This window comes from Ovis aries, chromosome 9, assembly GCF_016772045.2.
Source record: "Ovis aries strain OAR_USU_Benz2616 breed Rambouillet chromosome 9, ARS-UI_Ramb_v3.0, whole genome shotgun sequence".
Taxonomy (NCBI): Eukaryota; Metazoa; Chordata; class Mammalia; order Artiodactyla; family Bovidae; genus Ovis; species Ovis aries.
The window spans coordinates 75,433,223-75,453,699 of NC_056062.1; the positions used below are offsets into that span (position 1 = coordinate 75,433,223).

At 40.7% G+C, this 20,477-nt stretch overlaps 1 protein-coding gene across 9 annotated transcripts in view; it reads left to right on the forward strand.

The window, feature by feature from the left end:
• Window positions 1-20,477, forward strand: part of NCALD (neurocalcin delta) — a 479,881-nt gene that overhangs the window by 247,728 nt on the left and 211,676 nt on the right. For 5 of the 9 annotated variants that reach the window (XM_060393873.1, XM_060393874.1, XM_060393871.1 and 2 more), the window contains one exon: window positions 4,152-4,202. The exons of the other annotated variants lie outside the window; for them this stretch is intronic. The gene's annotated coding sequence lies outside the window, so the exon portion shown is untranslated. The remainder of the gene's footprint in view (window positions 1-4,151; window positions 4,203-20,477) is intronic. 9 annotated transcript variants of the gene reach the window in all.

The window sequence follows — 20,477 nt, forward strand, 5'->3', positions numbered from 1 at the left end:
GAGCTTGTTGAATGAATGGACAAGCACACCCCTTATGGTGTGGCTGTCGGATGACTGTATGTTTCTGCTGTGAACCAGCCAACCAGCCAGCCATTCTTCCAAGCGGGGCATTGCAGGTGACCTGAAATTCCTGCCCTTGTTGTTTCTCTGCTGTTGACTGACCAACTGGCTGAATAAAACTTTTCTATTTTTGGCTGTCGTAGGTCTTTGTTGCTATGTGCAGGCTTAGTTGCATGTGGGATCTTAGTTCCCCAACCAGGGATCAAACCCACATCCCCTGCACTGGAAGGCACGTTCTTAATCATTGGACCACCAGGGAAGACCCTGAATAAGACATTTCTTTAATCCCTATTTAGTGGATCTCTCTTCTTTGGAATCAAGTTGGTTTCTTTGTGTTATAGTTTTTATTTTCTTAAAACATGCTTTCTGAATTTAAGACCAAGTCTGAGAAAAAAAGGAGAAAAACCTCTGTTCCTCACAACTTGAGTCTCAGAGTCATGACATCCGCCATGAAGTGTGGCGTTTGAAGGAAGCTCAGGAGAGCACCCAGGCCAAATGAGGCTGTGCCGTGAGACACAGGGGCGATGGCAATGGTCCTCTAAGGGAAACTGGATTCCTATTAAATCTGCTCCCTCCGTACTTAATGTCCTAACATGGAAAGAACTAAATTAATCCTCAGTTAAGTACCCAGTCTAAAAGTAGAGGACAAAACAATGAAGTGCTTTAGAATATTTTTATTACACATTTGTATAAAGTAGAGCAGTGGTAATGCAAGATGTTCCAACGTGGCCTCCACTCTAGCAGGATTCATGCCTTTGTACTTCAGACCAGCGGGTGGACTGCCGCTGACACAGCTCTCTGGTTGCGATGGTAGCTGTGTTTATAAATGGTCAGCTGTGCTGTGAATATATTTAGCTTATGCTAAATGCCCCTGAGAGAATGAATATCATCTGTTTCCAGTTTAATTATGTTTTGGAGCATGGTACGCTGTTTTCCAGATGAATAAATACCAAGTCTTTTTCACTTCCAGAGGAAAGTCAGGGTTCGATTCTGAAATTCAAGTCACCAGACTTATTAAGTCAAATTAAAATGAAATATAAAAAGCTGTTTGATTCTATTTATAAACGCTTGACAGAATACCACTCAATGAAAATGTGATGTTTTGGATAAAAAACTAGATGCAAAAACTGACACCAGAAACCATATCTTTCATCATTAGCATCGATAGATGGTATGATCAGGTAGTTAGAAATAATGGTTAAATGGTGTTGGTAATTGTACAGTATATTTATATAACATTAAAAACTTTTAAAGCAGTTTTTATCCAAATGTTCTCAGACTTTTCATATCATAGACCTTGAAGTTTGTGTATGCATGCCAAAATATATACGGTGACTATTTTAAGCACTATCACCATTAAAAAAAGATTCACTTCAGCCTTCTGAAAAAGCTAATTTGGCTGGCTCTATTTATTTGTTCATAAGCCATAAACTTCCTGATAGAGATCTTGAAGGAAAAGAACCAACTTGAAAGGGATATCAAAAGAGATTTTATTGTGATTACACAAATTCCCCAAGTATCGTGATCTAGTGATAGCAGATGAGTGCTCCAAAGTTAGTCCACTGCTAACTAATGGTCACGCTGGGGTTAGACCCTAGGAATCCTGACTCCTACACCTGTGTTCTTTCTACCTTATCCTCTTGTCTCCCTGACACGATCATTTGAATTAGCAAGATATGCATGTAATCTGCAGACTTTCTCTTCCATCTCAGTTTCAATGAAAGTAGCTGTTATATAAATAACAGTGTATATATATATATATATATATATATATATCCTGTGGATTATTTACACTTGCTTTCCCATGTGTCCTCCTTCCTCCCCCCACCTCCATCTTTTTTTTTTTTTAAATAAATCTCTGAGAAAAGCTAGATAAGATAGGCTGTTTCAGTATGCTTCTGTGAGCAGATCAGTGAAACTTGTCTGGTGGCATAGAGAATGGACAGAGCTTTGGTACTTCTCAGGTACTATGCTCTTCTCCTGGTCTCATCCCCTTGACTTGGATGCCAGCAATAGGCGTGGTTTTTAAAGGCCTGTCCACTCTGACACTACAGAAAACCTCAGGGGTCCTATTTCTGGCAAGCTGCTTATTTATTCCTCTTGCTACTTTAACTCAGCATCTGTGTTTTGTTTTGTTTTCAGTACAATTTAAAGCTCTGAAACAGAGTTAGTTATGTATTGGGTTGGTCAAAAAGTTTGTTGTGGGAAAACCCAAACAAACTTTTTGCCCAACCTGATATATTTTAACATGTAAAACCCTGTGAATTCACTTGACTTAATTCCACATGTTAACAATGAAAAAGCCAAAAATATCACTTCTCAAATTGTAATGTACTTATATGTTAACAAAGTAACTATGAGATAAAGGAAAATATACAAAAACCATTTCATGGATTTTTTTTTGTTTCAGTTTTAAAAAGTCATGCTTGGAAAAATTGCATTTTATTAAGTCAAAGTATCTTTTGTGCTGTGCTTAGTCTCTCAGTCCTGTCCAACTCTTTGCAACCCCATGGACTGTAGCCCACCAGGCTCCTCTGTCCATGGGGAGTTTCCAGGCAAGAGTACAGGAGTGGGTAGCCATTCCCTTCTCCAGGGGATCTTCCCAACTCAGGGATAGAACCCAGGTCTGCTGCATTGCCACTAGGGAATCCCATCTTTTATATAATGATTTGTATCATTAAAATGTACAGGTTATTATGGGTAAGAAAAAAATTAAGAATCTGTCTTAGATCGGAATTCTTATATTACCAGAACTAAAAATAGCCTAATAACTATTGTTTGTGGGATATCCAGAGGTTCAGTATTTCCTTACCAGTGAAATATATTGCTTCTCTCTATGTTCAAAGGGCCAAATCTATTAATTCTTTGGTAAAGTTCCTTGTTCTGCTCTAACTGTATTCAGTTCCCTGGTAAATGCTTGGAGGAATATGAGTCCTTGGTTTATTGATTGGGATACCTTTTGAGATGATTAGTACATCGTCAAATACATAGAAGTCGGTGAAATATTACATATTTTCCTAACATGTCCATTGGAACATCTTTTCTTCTTGAATTACTCCAATAGATTTTTTTAATAAAAGGAGGATTTTTAAAACCCCCAAATTGTGCATTTCTTAGTATTTATTCCTAATGAAAGTAACGTTCTGATATTTAAGAATTAAATGATATGAGTTGGGATATTTTTTCTTTCTTTTTACACATCTCCCGAGAGGGCTTTGACCCTGTTCATCATTTTGAAACTGTAGTAGTAGGCTAATTAGATTGTTTGGACCAGTGGCTCACAGAGGTTTTAAAATCCACTTTTTCTCAAAGAGAGCTTATAAATGTGAGAAACAAAATCTGGGAGACCATCCCTCTCTTGTGTCCATTGGCGATGGGGTTCACTAGACCACACACCGCCTCCCCCCTTACTCCAAGCCTTCTCAATCAGGCTCTTTCTGCTACGATCTCCTCCAGGCTAACCAACACCTTTGATCCTTCCTTTCTTCTGAACTATGAATCTAACCAGTACACTATTGGTTAGATAGTTGGGACAATAATCTGAATTGTCTGCTTATTGTGATTTCTTTTTGTTACGTGGCACTGTGTCTGCTAATTCATTTTGGAATGTACCTGAACTTTGGTACGTCTAAAAGGAGGCTCATTTGGTGCTTGCTCTGAACTGAACAAGGTGCTTGCTCCTGACTGTCCCTTCCCTTGGATTTGTATTCTTTGCCAAGGGGTTTATAAATATCAAGAGGTCAGTGACAGACTTCCCATTGTGTTAGCTTCTGCTGCCTTTTCTAGGCAAGTCCCTTCTGGAGATCCTCATCTCTACATGCACTCCCTTCCCCATGGACCGTAGCCTGCCAGGCTCCTCTGTCCATGGGATTCTCCAGGCAAGGATACTGGAGTCGTTTGCCATTTCCTTCTCCAGGGGATCTTCCCCACCCAAGATTCAAACCGGAGTCTTCTGCTTTGGCAGGTGCATTCTTTACCACTGAGCCACCTGGGAAGCCTCTTCTACTAAATGCCTGGGGGTAAATCACTTTAAAAAAATCCTTTAAGATGTTTTTTTGATCAACATAGTTATTTTATGTGTTCTCGTTTAGATCACCTCAAGCTTTGGTCCCCTGGCACCACCCATTAGCGACAGTCATAAAGTAAGTGTACATTTTAAACTTTGTTTCAATCAGTTGTTGACGGAAATATCAGCTTTGTTCAGAGGTTTCCACCAGAAACAATTTCATTCAAATATTTTATCAGTGAATATAGTATAATAAATGGGAGTTTCATAGATAGGAAAGATAATAAACCTCCTCTGTAAACTTTGTGAATAGGATGGAAATGGATAGAAATTAAATTACAAAAAGTACTGCTTATCACCCTTGACTATTGCCTGTAGCACAATAAAGTATATTTGCAGCCACCAAGTAGAGTGGTTTTTATGTACCATCTTCATCACAGGCAGCTGCCAGAATCCTCTCAAGGGGCACATTACAACAGCCTCTTCTTCCGTTTTAAATTGAGCCATAGCCCAAGAAGTGTCTGAAATGGCTTTCGTCACCAATTAACATCTAGCAGAGAGTTTAGCACCTAATGGGTGCATGATAGAAATTGGCAGGAGAATGGACTGATGGATTAATTAATTCATCACTTTTTATGCTCTGTGAGGTCCTCGGCAGTGTGGGGCAGTGTGGGGCACTGGTTAGTGCCTTGAAGCTGGAGCTAGATGCTGGGTTCAGATCCTGTCCCTGCCACTTGCCAGCTGTGTGACTTTGAGCACAGGTCCAAACTGTTCAGGGCCCGGGGTTTTCCAATCACAAAGTGGGGTTTATAATACTACCTCTTTTGTTGTTATACGGTTATTATAAGAACCTCAAGGTTTTCATAAATATTACAAGGTGATTATAAATATTTATAAAGTGCTTAAATTAATACCTGGCACAATAGTAATCTTTATGAAATGTTTGTTGAATAAATTAAAATATATTAAGCATATAGGGATATTCCAAGGTTCCAGATTTAGAGACTGAAAAACTGGTTTGACCTTAGAAGCAATGATGCCCTAGGAGCAATAAATATACCTGCCACTCAAATCTTTGTTTCCATATTATTTTCCCACAACAAGTATCAGAGAAATGACCGAGGGCTAGGGCAAGAAATATGCAAAAAGAGCCTGGATTATGTTATAGTGCCAGAAAGTAAGGAAGTGCTAAAAGAAAAAAGATGAAAACAAAACCAGAATCTCATAAAGGTGACGATGACACAATGTGTGTGGAAAGGTTACAGGAACCAACTTAAAGTACTCCCATAAGCCAAAACAGGAACAGTTTGAGCCACAAAATAAATAAGCAATATTGAGGTATTACCCAAATTTGATGACTATCTATTCTGGTGTAAATAAATGATTGGATAAATATGTGAGGAAAATAGACAAATCTCTCCAAATAGTGTATGTAGATACTCTGTTTTCTAGGAGGTAAAGCATAACTCTGCGTGGAGCTACACATAGTTTTTTTCTTCCAAAGAGTACAGTATAGAAACAGTAAGTTTTTTTTAAAAAAGAGTAACTTACAGTAGGGGCTTCCCAGGCAGCTCAGTGGTAAAGAATCTGCCTACCAATGCAGGAGACACAAGAGATGTGGGTTCAATCCCTGGGTTGGGAAGATCCCCTGGGTAGGAAATGGCTACCCGCTCCAGTATTCTTGCCTGGGAAGTCTCATGGACAGAGAAACACAAGACAATTTTCGATCGAGGTGCATCCTACAAAACATTTGGCCAGTCTCCTTCAAAATTGCCAAGCTCATCAAAAACAAAGAAAGTTTGAGAAACTGTCACAGCCAGGAGAAGTCTAAGGAAACTGGAAGGCTAACTGTAAGGTGGTATCTTAGATGGAATACAGGAACAGAGAAAGGACATCAGGCAGAGACTAAGGAAATGTGAATAAAGTTTAGTTAAGAATGAGAGTGAAAGACAGTAAAGTCGTTCAGTCTTGCCCGACTCTTCGTGACCCCATGGACTGTAGCCTACCAGGCTTCTCCATCCATGGGATTTTCCAGGCAAGAGTACTGGAGTGGGGTACCATTTCCTTCTCCAGGGGATCGTCCCAACCCAGGGATCAAACCTGGGTCTCCCGCATTGCAGGCAGATACTTTACCATCTGAGCCACCAGGGAAGCTTTTATTAGTTAATAATTATATCCAATATTTATTCACTAATTGTGAAAAATGTACCACCCCAATATAAGATATAACAACAGTGGAAACTAGGAGTGGGGTATACAGTAATTCTCTATTAGCTTCACAATAATTTTGTACTTCTGAACTTTTAAAACTAAAATCTTTATTACAAAAAATAATAAAGTGATTTGGGAGGGCATATTCTTCAATTTTCAAGTACCAAGATAATGGTATTTTTTTAAATGTTGCATGCAACCAATTTATGTTTTGAGACTCATACATGGAGAATTATATTCTACATTAAAGTTTTGAATTAAAATAGAGATGTACACCTCTATAAAGCATTGTTATATTCTCTCCTGTAATGGAGAAAGAAAACAGCACTAGCAACACAAACCTTTTTTGCAAGAATAATTGTTATTGGAGTTTGAAGGAGATTATCATATGTGCATTAAGTTATATATTGTAGCATGACAAATTACCACAAATTTAGTGGTTTGAAACAATATATAATTCCTATTCCATAGTTTCTATGGATCTAGAATCCGGGTGTATCTTAGCTGGGTCCTCTGCTTAGGGTCTTGTAAGGTTATAATCAAGATGTTGGTCATGAGACAAGGGGTCAGGGCGCAACCACTAAAGGAATGACATAATCCAAGAACACGTCATGAACTGACTAGAACCAAATAGGTCCAAGATGGCGGACGAGTCAGCTTCCACTGTTACACGTCAGCAAGCGAGATGACACACCCACAGGCGCCATGCTCATTCCAAGGCCAGCCGTAAAGGTCAAAAAGTGGGCAATGGGCCAGTTTTTAGAAATCCCCACCTCTTCCCCCAAATAGCTGGAATGCTCCTCCCACTCATTAGCCTAAGAAATATCTTCCCCTACAAAAACTGATAACGCCACATCTTGCCATCTCTTGCCCTATGAGGTGGCCTGTTTTTGTGAAGCCAAGAGCTCACACTTGGCAGCTCTCCCAGGGACTCAGATGTGACCTGAGATGTGACCATCCTCTTGTACCCTACTCTCTTTCCCACAACAAGTAGGCTGTGTTCCTTTTACAAGCTTTTTTTCTTTCTTTCTTTCTTCTTGGTTCATGTGGTTGTTGGTAGGATTCACTTGAGGTTGTAGGACTGAGGTCCCTTGTTTTCTTGCTAGCTGGCATCTGGGGTGCTTTCATCTCCCAGGCGTCGCTCGAGGTTCCTGGCCATGGGGCCGTTTGCCTCTCACAGGCCCAGTCACAACATGGCTACTCACTTCAAAACCAGCAGGAGGGTCTTGGACTCCAGTCTGCTAGGATAGAGACTTGCATAATGTAACCTAATCAGGGAGTGACTATCCCCTATGGCTTTGCAGTGTTCTATTGGCTGGGAGCAAGTCAGGCTGGGAGTATAGGGGGTGCCTCTACTCAAGGGGAAAGGATTATCCCAGGGACTGCACTCACTGGGCAGTCACTTTAGGGTGTGTCCACTACAACAGGAGAGTTCTGAAACAGACACAGGCAGCTGGGCATATATGAGCCAACTAAATAAGAGAACAAATCAGAAATGCTTGCTTCTTGCCTTCAAGTAAACTACAACTTGAGGTAACTGAATACATTTTGCTTCCCCCCTACAAATATACAACATTATGTTTAACTTGGAGGAATATTTCTAAGTTTTGAGGAGTATTTGAAGATGAAGGAATCAGAGAAAATATTTGGAAATAGCTCATAAATACATCACTATTTTCCTAATTGGAGTAGTTTTTTTTTTTCCTTAGCAGTGAAGAAATTTACATAAAAATATGTTCTCAGTGGCAACATTTATGTGCTTTGAGAACTCTCATTATGAAAGTCCAAAAATATGATCTCATTTTCAACATTTCATGACTTAATTTTCTTCATTTTTGAGACTTAGTTTCTTATGTTTTTAAGTTCTGCCTACTAATAATTATTAATAGGATTATACTGTATAATTTACCATATGAAAAAATTAAAACTACCCCAATCAGGAGAAGAGGATGTCAGAGGATAAGATGGTTGGATGGTATCACTGATGCAATGGGCATGAACTTGGGCAAACTTTGGGAGATGAGGGACAGGGAAGGCTGGTGTGTTGCAGTCCAAAAAGTTGGACACCACTGAGTGACTGAACAACAACTGTTTAATTTATAATTTTTACATTTTACATGATGCTCAGACATTTGTATATTTTAAACACATTAAATATCCATTTTCACTGATTTCTTTTTATGGGTTCTGAATCCTTTTCTTATAAAACATTAAATACAGAAATTCTGCTATTGTCATTTGGCTTCAGCTTTTTAATCACCACCCAGATTTTCAGGAACTCAATTTTTTTTTTCCCTGTGCTGGCTCCTTTTAACACCAAAATGTCCCAGAAATCCTAAAATTTAGCCATTTGCCAAGCTGCTGCTTGCATCTGGAAATAAAACACAAGCATCCTTTGTTAGACCCTACATCCAAACTGTGGGTTTGGATAATAGGATGACTGTGCACCTCCACGGAGGTTAATGCAAACCTATTAGTGGACTGAATCAGAGACCTTTGCTGTTTATGTCTCGGATATGCAGCTACCTTGAAGAAAACAGGCAATGAAGCTCATTAGCAGCCAAGTTGATGTGAAAATATGTATTGCAATAATTTAGCTAAGAAACTCATAAGAGAAATAATTTCCTGTGGCCCCTCCCCGACCCTTCACCACCTTTTCAAGTCTTTTTCTGCCTGTGTTTCTTTTTTCTGCTCACTCACAACCACGCCTTAGGCTGTAGCTGTTGGTTCTCCTATGCCAAGGGGTACAAAGAGTTGTTATTCAGAATGGTGAGAACATAATCACTTGCAGCTATTGGGAAAATAACTCATTTAGCAAATAAAGGTCAAAGCGTGCTTGCTTTCTTCCTTCCTTTCTCCCTTGGAGTTGTTTTCTTTGCAGGAATTAAATAAAGGAACCTTTTTAAAAAATACTACACAAAATAAGGAAGTATTAAATGAAAGCTTAGAAGAAGAACATTTGTCTTTGACTGGAAGGTCACAGGATAAAGCACTCTTATCAGAGCTGAAGCTAGGGGAAGATCTTGGAATTTGCCAATGTTGTTAGCCTGTGCTGATCATCAGATCTGTTTCTCCCAGTTTTAGGGGGATTTAGTCTTGCCACATGATTTCAGATTTATTCACCATTTATCATAATATATAAATCTGGCACTTTCACCTATTACTGAAATTCTGGATTTTTCAGTAATATGATAGAAGCAACCATTAGATCTTTTTATCAAAAGACCTGAGTTTAACTTGAAGTAGAATATTTTCTAAATAATATCTCTGTACATTATATCTGTTTTGTTTCTAGACCATCTTAACATCATTTTGCATTACGGTGATCAAATACAAGCTGGATTTCCTTGTTCGGGAGTACTGAAGTGGCAATTAGTTATGGTCACCTGGGCTGTCTTTTGGCATAAGACAGGCAACTCATTCATTGTATCTTTCTATTTGGTTCTGTCCTTGGGGCCTTGTGGGTGCCCACACCACCCCTCCCACACTGACCTCTCCTTTCCCTGAGTTTCCTGTCACACGTGGATTCTGTTCTTGGTCATTCCCGTCTTGTCTTATTTACCCATTCTTTGCTATGGATACTTTTTCTCTCCAAAAGAAACTGTTAGCTCTTTGAGGACAAGGATTCTGCCTTCTTGTCTTTTGTGTCTTCACAGTGCTCTGGGTCATGAGCACTTGATGACCTCCTACCACCCTACCCCATGCCTCCAACTCTTAAAGCTGCTCAGAACAGTGCTTCCTCAAATCAGGAGACTTAACATATGTTCTGTTTGCCTCATCCTGTGCTGGGGGCTACAGAGGTGGGGTCAACCAACCAAAACAATCACCCCAGACTTTGGGACCTCTCATTCTCCTCTCAGGACCACTTTGCCATTCTTAGATCCCAGGCTCCTTTCTAGGCATCTCTCTTGTGGCTCATTCTCTGAGGCCCTGAGGTCTCAGCTGAGTATGACACATTCTAGGGCCATCTTGTCTAATAGAGAAATCCTGAAAACCAGAAAGATGTCAAGACCCAAAGTAACATATCTCCAGTGGTGAAATCCCAGGCACTGTGATAAGCAACAGTGAAGATATTTTTAACCCATCCTTGTGTGGCCTCCCTTAAGTAGCACCACACAGGAAGATGCCTACTCTGCTTGTTCATAGGTGTACCCAGACTAGGGACTGTTAAAAGAATAGAAATGTTGATCTCTGTTCTTATAGTATAAACAACCTAGCAGGGCAGTTGGACCACATGTGCCTATGGCGCACACCAGTGTACTGTTTAAGAGTCTCTCTGATCACACAGTTCTGGCTTATCATCTCAGTTGTTCCACTCTTCAGCTGTGTGGCCTGGCACAAGTTTCTGAAATTTTCTGGAGATCATTTCTTTCATTGATAACTCCAGGATAACAAAGCCCAAGGAAGTCATGAAAATTCAATGAGTTAATGTATGGGCCATTTGGGGCACATAGTATATATGCATGGCGTGGGTGGCAGTGATAATAATAACTAAAGAAAGGGAGGAGTGTAAGTCCAGGTAAGGCATCTGAGGCTGAGAAGAGGTGTGTTGATCAAGGCAATGATGGAGGTGGAGGAGGATGGAGGAGAGCTTCCTGGGAAGCACCTCCTTGCATCATAGGAGAACGTGAGTGTCCAGTATCTGTGCTTGTATAGCCACTGATACCTGATCCACTGATGGGTTGGTCTGCAGAGGCATTTTTTGGCGTGGAAGCAAGGTGCTAGGAAGTAGAAAAAGTCTGAGTAGAACCCATGCCCAGTATCATTATAGAGTGGAGGTGCAGCTATCTTCACCCCTTCTCTTAACTGTCTGCTCCTGAGTCTCCCTCCTCCATCGGACTGTGTGGTCCTCAAAGCCAGGTTCTGACAGTTCATCCCTGTATCCCCAGGTCACTGTTGAGAGCACATCCTGGGTACTTAATTATTGGTAGAAAGATTAAAAGGATAGGAGATGCTGGCGTTTTGCTATGCTACCTCATCTAGCAACACAAGACTCAGTGCAAGTATGAGAATATGTTTTCCCTGCATGCAAGGATGACTCGGTCAAATGAAAGATGGAAATATTGCGGTTTGTGGTTCTTTCTCCGAAGCAACATTGTTTGTGGTGTCAGAGACCAAGAAAGTTGTGACTTAGGAAAGTTGCAACAGCCTTAAAAATGTTGGTTGTGGTGCATGAAAGAAAAGGAAACAAACAAACAAACAAAAAACCCAAGCTTATAAAACTGAAAGGGGAGTCTGTTATAACAAGCCTGCTTCCAAAAGGGCTGAGTCAGCAGATTGGAATGGATCATTGCGAGTTCCTACAGCCATTTAGCTTGTGATTTAACACTTCTCTGAGCTTTTGTTCCAGATATACGAGGCTGAATTTATTCCCATCTTATTGTCCTTGTCAAAAGAAATTTTTAAAAAAAGCTGTATGTTTTCTTTTCATTCTTATTTTTACCTTGCCATCCTGCTGTTTACAAGATTAGTCTCTCACACTCTGCCTGGGGTGTTTTCTATTCTTGTGTAGTTAAAACTGCCAGAGGATTCTTTGAGCAGCTCTATTTTGAAGAATGGGGAAGCCATGCAGCCCTGTGGAATCCCAGCATGGTTTGGTGGCTCCCCAATGAAAGAGGCACATAGCTGTTATGAACTTGTCACCAACTGTGAAGCTTTGCACATTCAAGCACTTTAAATGCTTGAAAGTGCCCATTGTACATCTCATTACAGAGATACAATACCAGGTGTGACTTCTCATGAGGGTTGATGCCTCACTGGAAGTTGCCTGGAGTAACATGAAATGTGATTTCTTTCCAAAATGGAGCACCTGCCGCTTTTCTCCCCAGCACTGGGTTGGAAATGATGTCCCCATAGCTCCTGTTCTTCTCCTCTGCTCCTGCATCCTGTCTTCACTTTGGTCCAATCCCTCTCTCCCATCTTAATGGTTTCCTCTGTGCCCTGTGTTCAGATGATGCTCCTTCGGATCACAAAATCATGGTGGCACCTGGGACAAATGGGACTCGGAAGCTGTTCTTTGGCTTTCTTGATCCATAGAATCCAGAAAGGCCGGGGAGTTTGGGCAGAAGTTGCTTTAATTACACCAGTTCTTAGCACCAAGAGGATGACCCTTTGTGAAGTGGTGAAGCAGGCCAAAGTCGGCCTTATCCTTCTGAGCCTTTTCCTGCCTCCATCTTCTGTTGCTGTTCAGTCACTAAGTTGAGTCTGACTCTTTGTGACCCCATGGACTGCAGTATGCCAGGCTTCCCTGTCCTTTCCTGTCTCCTGGAATTTGCTCAAGTTCATGTCCATTGAATCAGTGATGCCATCCAAATATCTCATCCTCTGTTGCCCCCTTCTCCTCCTGCCTTCAGTCTTTCCAGCATCAGGGTCTTTTCCAAAGAGTTGGCTCTTTGATTCAGGTGGCCAAAGTAGTGGAACTTCAGCTTTGGTGGTAGTGGTTTTGTTGTTAAATCGTGTCCAACTCTTGAGAACCCATGGACTGTAGCCCACCAGGCTCCTTTGTCCATGGAATTCTCCAGGCAAGAATACCGGAGTGGGTTGCCATTTCCTTCTCCAGGGGATCTTCTTGACCCAGGGATCGAACCCAGGTCTCCTGCACTGCAGGCAGATTCTTTACCAACTGAGCTACCATCAGTCCTTCAAATGAATATTCAGGGTTGATTTTCTTTAGGATTGACTGGTTTCATCTCCTTGTTGCCCAAGGGACTCTCAAGAGTCTTCTCCAGCACCAAAGTTCAAAAGCATCCATTCTTTGGCGCTTAGCCTTCTTTATGGTCCAATTCTCACATATGTACATGACTACTGGAAAAACCATATCTTTGACTATATGCACCTTTGTCGGCAAAGTGATGTGTCTGCTTTTAATATGCTGTCTATGTTTGTCATGGTTTTTCTCCCAAGAGGCCATCATCTTTTAATTTTATGGCTGCAGTTAGCATCCACAGTGATTTTGGAGCCCAAGAAAATAAAATCTGTCACTGGTTCCACTTTTTCCTCATCTATTTGCCATGAAGTGATGGGACCAGATGTCATAATCTTAGTTTTTTGAATGTTGGGTCTTAAGCCAGTTTTTTCACTCTCCTCTTTCACCCTTATCAAGGGGCTTTTTAGTTCCTTTTCACTTTGTGCCTTTAGAGTGACAGCTCATATCTGAGGTTATTGATATTTCTCCCAGCAGTCTTGATTCCAGCTTGTGATTGATCCAGCCTGGCATTTCACATGATGTGCTCTGCACAGAAGTTAAATAAACAGAGTGAGAGTATACAGCCTTGATGTACTCCTTTACCAATTTTGAATCAGTCTGTTGTTACACGTCCGGTTCTAACTGTTGTTTCTCGACCTAATCCTCTATTTATCTCAGGACTTCCTTATCAGGGTAGATATCACTCAATACTTAGGCTCCTTCCCTTATGTGTGTTTCCTTCTATGAAAATTTCTAGTCCCAGACATTGTTCCTTTTGGGTTCTCTCTGTGATATAAATATGGGTGGTATTAGGTCAAAGATACGTATACTGAATGTGCTTCTCTATAGTAGGGGAAATGTAACGAAACTCACCAGGCCTCAGATGACCTGCGTTTATAATTCTAGTTTTGACACTTATTAGCTGGTGACCTTGGGTTATATATTGGGCTTCCCTGGTGCCTCAGCGGGTAAAGCGTCTGCCTGCAATGCAGGAGACCTGGGTTTGATCCCTGGGCCCGGAAGATCCCCTGGAGAAGGAAATGGCAACCCACTACAGTACTCTTGCCTGGAAAATCCCATGGACAGAGAAGCCTGGTGGGCTACAGTCCATGAGATTGCGAAGAGTTGGACATAACTAAGAGACTTCACTTCACTTGGGTTATATTACTTAACATTTTGAATATGCCCAATACAATAGAATTGGTGAGTCTGTACTAGCATGTCTTAAATATGACACTTTTATCTCCCAGGATTATCATGAAGCTCAAATGAGGTGAAGCACTGGAACTGTCTCTATACATGAGAGAGGTTCTGTGCAAACGTAAGGCTGGAAGGCAAGAAAATGCCATGTCCACAGTGTTAGCTTCTTGACGAGACCCATGGGGTCTCAAGAGTAGGACACGATTTAAGCTTCCTGAAGCTTCTACCTGGCTTTAGTATTTTCAATAATCTCGGTTTATTGAGCCTCCATTTCCTTATTCATACAAAAGAATGTCTACAAAACCACATTGACTTGCCATGAACAATTATGAAGTTCCTTACGCTAGTGTCACTTGGGACTTAGTGTGTGTTATACAAAACTTTAATTCCCTTTTCACCTTAACATGTTCCTCAAGAAGTGACTCTAAAGAATCTGGTGCAAGAGTGTCCGTATGCTTCAAACCTGTCTGTATCTGAGGCAGGTCCAGGAACCAAAGTCATGTCAAAGCTGCTCAGAGGAATGATCTAGTCCAAAGGTAACCTTAAATAGATGTACATTGTTCTCTGAAAGGAGGAGGGGTGCTGATAATACATCCACAGGGTGACATGGATCTGGTGCTAAGGAATGGGGAAGAAGATGAGTAGGGCACTCGTTTTGGCACCAAATTAAAGAGGACACCATATACCCATGAAATTTTGTAATTGAGATAAATAATGCCTAATACAATGTGTTTGTGAGTATATGTGTATATATTATTTATTTTATTTGGCTGTGCCAGGTCTTAGCTGCAGCATGTGGGATCTGGTTTCCTGGCCAGGGATTGAACCCAGGCCCCCTGCATTGGGAGTGTGGAGTCTTAACCACTGGACTACAAGGGAAATCCCAATGCACTATTTTTTAAAAAATCAAAACGAATGCAAAAAAAGAAAAAAATCTATGATAAACAAAACAACATTGAAAATAATGTTGACTTTTAAAAATACTGCATTAAAATATTTATTTTGATTATTAAGCTTTATGGTGCCCCCTGAAAATTTGTGCCCAAGGAGAGTGAGTTCCTCAGTCCATTGGCCTTGTCCTGCCCCAATCCTGGGGTAGTATCCACAAGGGGGAGAGTCTCAGAGAGAGCTTCCAGTGCCCACTTCTTATGTCCCCTCACTCAATCAGGGTCCTGAATTTGATTTAACAGTAACCTTGTGAAAAAGAAAAGATCATATCAAGTGAAATTCTAGTATTCTTTCTAATCAAGTGACCACAATGAAAGAGTTTGTAAGGAAAATATGAAGTCAGTTGTTCACCAGAAGCTTGATTTAGGTTGGGAGTTGGCAGACAATGACCCAAATGCTGGCTGCCTATTTTTGTAGGTAAAGTTTTATTGGCATACAGACTGGCTCATTTGTTTTTGTGTCAACAATGCTGCCTTCTGACACGATAGCAAATTGAGTAGTTGCAGCAGAGACTGCAAAGGTGAAAATGTTTATTATCTGGCCCATAGAAGACCCCTGATTTAAATTCTTAAAGTGCTCAGATGTTTTTGAATCAGCATGTGGGGTTGGCAGCAATTTAGAATATGTAGTTATTTGGAGATTTATGTAATAGAATTCAAGGATGTTTACAGAGAATATTATAACTTTCCATGTGTAAGAAAAGAGAGAAATGGGGAAGAATTCTGTTTAAAAAGTAAATCAAGAGAAGCTCCTAAGAGCAAGAGTGGGTGGGGTCTGTGTCAGTCTCTGCCCCAGAGTCCTATCAAAATCCAGCTGTGACTTGACATCAAAGGATATGAGATGCTTATGAGAGCTTGACATCACCCATTTGTTTAAAGTAAGCCAGCAATGGGTTTGTGGAAAAGTACATCCACTCGCATTATCATATAAGTGATTTGTAGATTTAATTACTTCATCCTGTTGATGTGTATAATTTAGAACTGACTTCACAAATTCAATGCAGGAGACCTGGGTTCAATCCCTGGGTCAGGAAGATTCCCTAGAGAAGGGAATGGCTACCCACTCCGGTATTCTTGCCTGGAGAATTCCATGGGCAGAGGAGCCTGGCGGACTACAGTCCATGGTGTTGCAAAGAGTCAAACAATACAGAGCGACTAATACTTCACAGATTCAACAAGCATTTAGTGAGCATATATTTATGCAGAAACTGCAAGAGTTGCCCTCAAAGTAGTCTACTAAGTGTAAGCAAACTGATAGGAAGGCCCCAACAATGTGTTCTGATATGCCTTGAGCTTAGAGTGCATAGTGGCAACCACAGGAGGTAAGAGGAGAAAAGTCAACTCATAGATGTCCCTAAATGCTGGCTAGGGAACTTGAACTTTAACCAGGAACCAGCAGAGAGCTTCTTTGACCAATAAAGTGGCATATCCATATTGGCACTTTAATTAGAATGTTAACTGAGTGACAGTGTGTGGAGGGATGAAAGGTGGGTGAGAATAGAATTAGGGGGACTAATCAGAAAGTGATTTCAATAACCTGGATAGCCTGGGTGATTTGTAGTCATACTGAAATGACTACAAGTTAGCAGTATCCATGGAAACGGGGAAAAAGATCTAAGAAAGCTGGTGAGGACAAAATTGACGAAGATTCATCCAGTTGACTAGGAAGGCTACTAGATTTAAGGCTGAGGTGATTCAAAGGCTGGAGAAGATATTACTAGAGATAGAGAAGCCAGATAGAGAAGTAGATTTGAGGTCTAAAATAATAAGTTCAGTGTTATGTATAATGAACTGAAAATGCTATATAATATCAAAGGCAAAACAGAGAAACATATCAGATGAAGAGAGAAAGAGAGGAAGCAGGGGAGGGGGTTGGTGCTAGAGATGAAGGTTTAGAAATGATCTGAGATAAGATAATCATGAGGACAAGGACATAGAAAGCGGGAGGAAATTTGTGATGAGCATTAAAGAAATAAATACTGTGGAGTTGTCTGTAAAATACAGGATGCTTGGTTAAAGGAATAATGTTTTGATATAAGACTATCCCATGAAATATTTAGGACATATTTATTCACTGCTGATCTGAAATTCATATTTAACTGGGCAATCTATATTTTTATTTATTAAATCTGGAAACCCTAGACTATGGGAATTGCCTGTGTTTATGGATGGTCAGAAGAGGAGATAGTGGAAGAGCTTAGGAATGGACAGATGGGTCCTAGGAAAGCTAGGATGCTGTACCATCATGGCATCAGAGCGCAGAGTGGGATTCATGATAAATAAGCAGAAAGATCAAGGTCATTGCATTTGGCAACCTGGAAGTCATTAGGCACTTTGAATAAGGCAGATGAAGGTCTGATTTTTTGGGTTAAGCAGTAAATAAAGGAATGGATTTGGAAATAATCAGTGTAGACCCTTCTTTTAGGAAGCATGATAAAGAAGAGGAGGAGAGAAATGGGTTGGTAAAGGGTAACAAACTAGAAGGCAGATTTATAGGATTAGAGAGGTTGAAGCTTTTTCAGCTTCAGAGAAGGAAATGAAGGAAGTAGCATCTTGAAGATATAAGAGGAGTGAAGGGGATAAGGATGGATCAAGCTGTGGATGATGCTGGGAGGTGGGGAGAGAATGTGGACATAAATAGAGAGATCAGCCTTTGCATGGAGGAGGCTCCTTCTCCATCCAAGTCATGACGGAAGGAGGGGTTGTTGGATAAACGGGTGGAAACTTTGAGAGCAGGGAAGAGAAACAAACACCTTTTATTTCTTGTTTTTGCTGTCCAACTGTGCTATTGAGAGTGTGTGGTATGAAGGAGGGGTTAGGGGAGCAGTGGGGAAAAATTCAGGCTTGAGATACTCCCTTTTTTGCTGGTTGCACAGGACAAATATGATGCAGAGCTCAACACTGCATGTAATTCAGCTAAGTGGGAACCATTGATTTCCCTCACATTGTATTTTCCTCCAGCTCTAGTGATCCATATTGATTCATAACATAATTGAATTTCTCACTAGAGAAGGGAAAAATGACAGAAACAGAACTGAACAGACTTGCTCTTCTCCATTTTGTTAAATCATGAGATCTTAGCCATGGAATGAATGATCAGGGTCCTTCATCCACGGCACAGTCTTAGAAGTGACATTGGCTGCCAGTCCTAGGCAGCATTTCTGGGGACACGTAAAATTCCTAGTCTGTGATTTTCTGTCTCCACCATGCATATTGTGTCATGTGGAGTTAATGACTTTGCCATGTCACACCTAGCATACCGGGCCTTGCTGATATGTAGGCAACTCACTCTGATTCCAATCACCCTCTAATCTCCAGGAGCCAAAGTCAAAAGATGGCCCGGATAGTCTGCAGTTGGGAGAGGGTGAGGCCGAGGAGCGAAGCAGCCTGCAATCTCTTAGCTGCTTTTCCTCTCTGCTGGCAAGAGCAGGGATGCCTGATTGCAGCACAGGGAGGGAGCCATTTGCAGAGCTGCAGAAGCCCGAGAAAGCTGAGAGAGAGAAGGAGCTATTTTAGGGAGAGGGTTGGGTAGTACTGTCTGCCTGAGGAAGCTCCTAGTGCCTTCTCCTCCAGAGCATTAACATCCCCAGCCCCCTTCTCCACAGTGCTGTGTCTCCCCCTCCTCCTTGCCCCCAACACAAAGGCACAAATGAAATTCCTAAAAGTAGACTACTTCTGCCTAGTTATTTTTAGTGTTTGCTGTTAGTATTTATCAAGCTTTTCAGTGTTAATTTGTCCTCCCACCATTTCTCTTCCTGCCTCTAGTTGTGGGGCTTGGGATGGAAGGAGCATGTATCAAGAGCAGCTGGTGATCTCACAGAACTAAATCCTAGAGAGAGGAGACTATGGGGTTTTAAAATCAGCCTCCTTCGCCCCCAACTTGAAGAGAAGAAAGAAAGATCGGGATTCCATTAGCTTTGGAGAGCAACATAAGTACTGATTAAAGTAAACCCATTGAAATGTGTAGGTGGTGCTTAGCTAGGTCAAGAGCACCAGTCAAGGAGCTGGGTCAGGGAACCCACACATGCATGAAATGTCATAATGCAAGCAAAAGTGGATAAGAGACCAGGTAAACAAGCAGATGCCAGAGGAAAAGTATGCCAGAGGACAGAAAGATATAAAAATCCATGCAGAGTGTAGGGTCTGAGGGAGCCGAAGGACTGAAGTGACATGAGGTGGGGTTGGACTGAAGATGTCAGAGGAAGACTTCATAGCACTGGTAAACACTGCTGAAATACTGCTTGTTCCTACCTCAACTGCCTGTCTTGTCCCCTGGAGGTAGTCATGCCCAGAACAGCTACATTGCTCTGGAGAGAAAACCACAGAGCATGTTCTAACAGAGGGCTATTGAATGAAAACAAGACCCCTTACCTACTGATCAAAGTGTTCACTTCTTAGGAAGTGGAAGACAGCTGTTTCCTTCAGCAACTTCAAAAAAAAATTTTTTTTGGCTTGATTCTTTGTGTTTTTTTTTTTTTTTGAAATTTTATTATCATTTTCCAGTTACCTAGAAACCGAACAATGTAATAAATGAAGTAAAAAAAAAAATCAATTCATGGGCTCAACAGTAGACTGGAGGGGACAGAGGAAAGAATCAGTGAATTTACAGATAAAATGTTGGAAATTACCACCTCCCCCACCAAACAGAAAATTGTTTAGCAAATGTACCATCAGCATCCTGGAAGGAGAGAAGGACAACAAGGTAAAAAAGGTAGTTTTTTAGGCTGAAAATTTGCCAAATTTGGAAGAAAACACAGACCTGTAGTGTCAAGAAGTTGAGTGAAATCCCACTAAGATTAACCCAAAGAAATCAACACTAAGATATTATAGCCAAACTTCTGAAAAATAAAGTCAAGGAAAAGATCTTGAAAATAGCAAGAGAGAATTGGAATCTTATCTGTGGGGGGAAAACAATCAGAGTGACAGTGGATTTGTCATTAGAAATCATGAAGGCCAGAAGGAAGTGGCAGAATGGTTTTCAGATGCTGAAAGAGAACTGTCAATCCAGAATTCTATATCCAGTAAAAATATCCTTCAGAAATGAAGAGGAAATTAAAACAGTCTTAGTTGAAGAAAAGTATAGAAATTTGTCACCAACAGGCTTATCTTTAAAAAATAGCTAAAGAAAATTCTCCAAACAAAGAGGAAATGATAAAAGAAGATCTTTTGGAATAATAAGAAGGAAGAAAAAAAATATAAAGTATTAAAATAGGAGTAAGTATTATAAACTTTCCTTAAGTTTTTAAAATTAGGTTCGATGATTGAAGCAAAATTTATAACACTGACTGATATGATTTTCAATGCAAGGAGATTTTTAAAAAATTAATTTAGAAAGAGGGAGAGTAAAGGGATGTAAAGGGAGGTAAGG